Consider the following 3,294-nt stretch of genomic DNA (forward strand, 5'->3'; position numbering starts at 1 on the left):
TATATGTATATACACATATATACGAAATCATGTGTGATGTCACAGTGTCAGCTGTGGTGTATCAAGTCACGGCCCTCTCTCGCGGATAGTGATGCGGTCAAAACTCAAAAGGCAATTCGGACAAATGGCAATTTTCCCCATACACAAAGATCACTCACACTGATAGGTCAATAGCAATCGAAAAACAATCTATGGCTGCTGCAAATACTAAATAACCAAATATTGGAATACATTGGCTGCAAATTACAGAGTGAGACTTCAGGGTTCACTACATTGTTTTCAGACTTCACAGTCAAGGATGAAGGTCCAAAAAGGTGAACAGCCAAAATGGCAAATAGTGTTTTTTTAAATTTAGAAGGCTATGCAACTAGGCTCAATGTAAATAAATTCAGAAAAAAACAGGGAAAAAAGGGGTCGATGATATATTATAAACGGGTGAATATGAATGAACCGCGAGTCGCGTGAATGAACTCAGAAGTCAGAACGCTATGGTGCTAACCGTGACATTCTGTCTTTCTCAAGGAACATCACTGTCACTTCCGTTGAGAAATATTGCTGCACTTGTAGAAGGCATATAACTTTCGAACTCTCGGCTTGTATGGAGGTAAGGTCGTAGCAATACGACACTGTGTTCAAAACCTCGGTCTGAATGCGCTAATTATGGCGTTCATAATTAGCAATCACTGTCACTTCCGTTGAGAGATATTGCTGTGCTTGTAGAAGGTATACAACTCTCGGACTCTCGGGTTGTATGGAGGTAAGGTCATAGGAATACGACACCGTATTCAAAACCTCGGTCTGAATGCGCTAATTATGGCGTTCATATTTTGCAATCACTGTCACTTACGTTGAGAGATATTGCTGTGCTTGTAGAAGTTATACAACTCTCGGACTCTCGGCTTGTATGGAGGTAAGGTTATAGGAATACGACACCGTATTCAAAACCTCGGTCTGAATGCGCTAATTATGGCGTTCATAATTAGCAATCACTGTCACTTCCGTTGAGATATATTACTGTGCTTGTAGAAGGTATACAACTCTCGGACTCTCGGCTTGTATGGAGGTAAGATCGTAGGAATACGACACCGTATTCAAAACCTCGGTCTGTATGCGCTGTTTATGGCGTTCATAGTTAGCAATCACTGTCACTACCGTTGAGAGATATTGGTGTGCTTGTAGAAGGTATACAACTCTCGGACTCTCGGCTTGTATGGAGGTAAGATCGTAGGAATACGACACCGTATTCAAAACCTCGGCCTGTATGCGCTAATTAATGCGTTTATATATTGAGACGCAATCTCCCCGACCGAGGTTTATAATCTGTCGATCACCTTGTTGCTCTCATAGAGAAAGTTCACAGGGAATGCTTGATTGCATTGTATTTAAACACCACTCTAGCTGGATTTGGCACCCTATCCACCAAATCAAAGGCACTTTCTGTCTGTCACTTATTGGTTTGCGCCCAAGGTATCCAGTATATAAATTGCTCAGTATATCACGAGAAATCAGCGACCGGCGCTCGTGACACAGCAAGCGCACACTGCCCATTGTATAATAACTACTTTCTAATTCATAATAAATTAGACCAAACTTACGTAATACTCTCATATGTTCCCCGCCAGCATCGACCGCACAAAGAAATTGCTTCTGCCCATGATACCATAAACAATCGCCGCGTCCTGTTTCTCGACCTTTAAGTATGGCTTTGGATTGACATTGTGTGCAGGTTCATATGATTTGAACTCTATTATATGGTTCATTTGATCTGCCCACACCACCCTATTGTTCTTCTCACTTTGCGGGCAGTTCCCTGTTGGTAGTTTTAGGGACGAAGCTAACAGTATTCCAAGCATGATCGATTACATATATTATTTATTTTGATGCCTTAGTGTTCAGATCCCGTCTTATTTATATATGTATTTTTTGAATGCTTCATAATTCATTTATCGTATCACAAGGCTTTTTAAAAGGCGCTGTGTACGTCGCTGCTGTAGCCTACAATATGTACTCCACTTTGAGTCTTATATCACCCCCTTTGTTAGTTGTTTACTCTGTGTGCATATTTTACAAAATGTCAGCGATAGGAAAGATATAAACAAGCCGTGGGGTTTAGTGATAAAAATAGGCTTTTTTATATATCTGATTGGAAATTGTCAGCGCAACAGGAGTGTGATATTTGTGCTTTTTGATATGACCCGTGGCGAAGTGAATCACTCATTTGTGTCATTTCATGGACTTTAACCCAAAATTTCGCATGGCGCGCACGCCACACCATAAATCCTATTGGATCTATTCAGGGGTTTTCTGATTCTAGTGCCTGTCCAGGGTCAGCCGGCCAGATCGGACGTCAGACCCAAAACTATGATAGTTGGTAGTATCTATATATTTAGTATTAATGTCAATTTAGAAGGCTATGGTATTAACTGTATGAATGTATGCATATCAATTATTAGAGGCTCTTAATTACACACTTCCCCTGGGCCCTGGCCTGGTAGCCTGGGCCCTGGCGGCCTGTCCCTTATTGCAGGTATTTATATATCTGAGTATGAACTCTGACGTCTGCCTAGTCGCGTACACACACTCTCGCTGTCTAGTATCATTTCTGACCTTTTCGCATGGGTCAGTGCCGTTGAGTTAGTACCGAGTGGACACTGGCCATGCGCAAACACTAAAAGTGTATTTTAATGGCATACACGCTTGACTTTCCTTTTGAGTTTTGACAAACACTTCGACTAAGTAAATATACAGCCCACCAGGAAGGACTTGGTCTTAATAGTTGTTTGTATTTAGATGCTCTTGTGCAAGCAACATCGATTCAATATAAATATGGGCAACGAGAAAGGACTCGGTTTTGGAAGTTGTTTGTATTCAGCTGCCCGTGTTTGATCAACATACCAAACACGTCAATCTAAAATAAAAACAACAGACCATAGACAAGTAAGGTGTGAATAAAACACCGCTTATATATATGTTGTTTTATATCATAAACCCTATTGTCTATGGACGTTTGACTAAAAGTCGATACTATTTCAGATCATACCTATATGAAAGTACTTGCGTGTATATGGCGTATATATCGATATCTATTTATCTCGCTGCCTAAAAACCCAATACAGAAATAAGTGCAGTATTTATGATGTACATCTCTATATCTATCTATCTATATACATTAACATCTCAAGAACATTGGGACATCCCTCACCCCACGAAATCGATACAAATTATCTCTTATACGGAAACACTTAAATAGTTACAGTATAGCATATATAAATATATACATACATACATATATAT

Source organism: Sphaeroforma arctica (genome assembly GCF_001186125.1).
Source record: "Sphaeroforma arctica JP610 unplaced genomic scaffold supercont1.226, whole genome shotgun sequence".
In the NCBI taxonomy this organism is placed as follows: domain Eukaryota; class Ichthyosporea; order Ichthyophonida; genus Sphaeroforma; species Sphaeroforma arctica.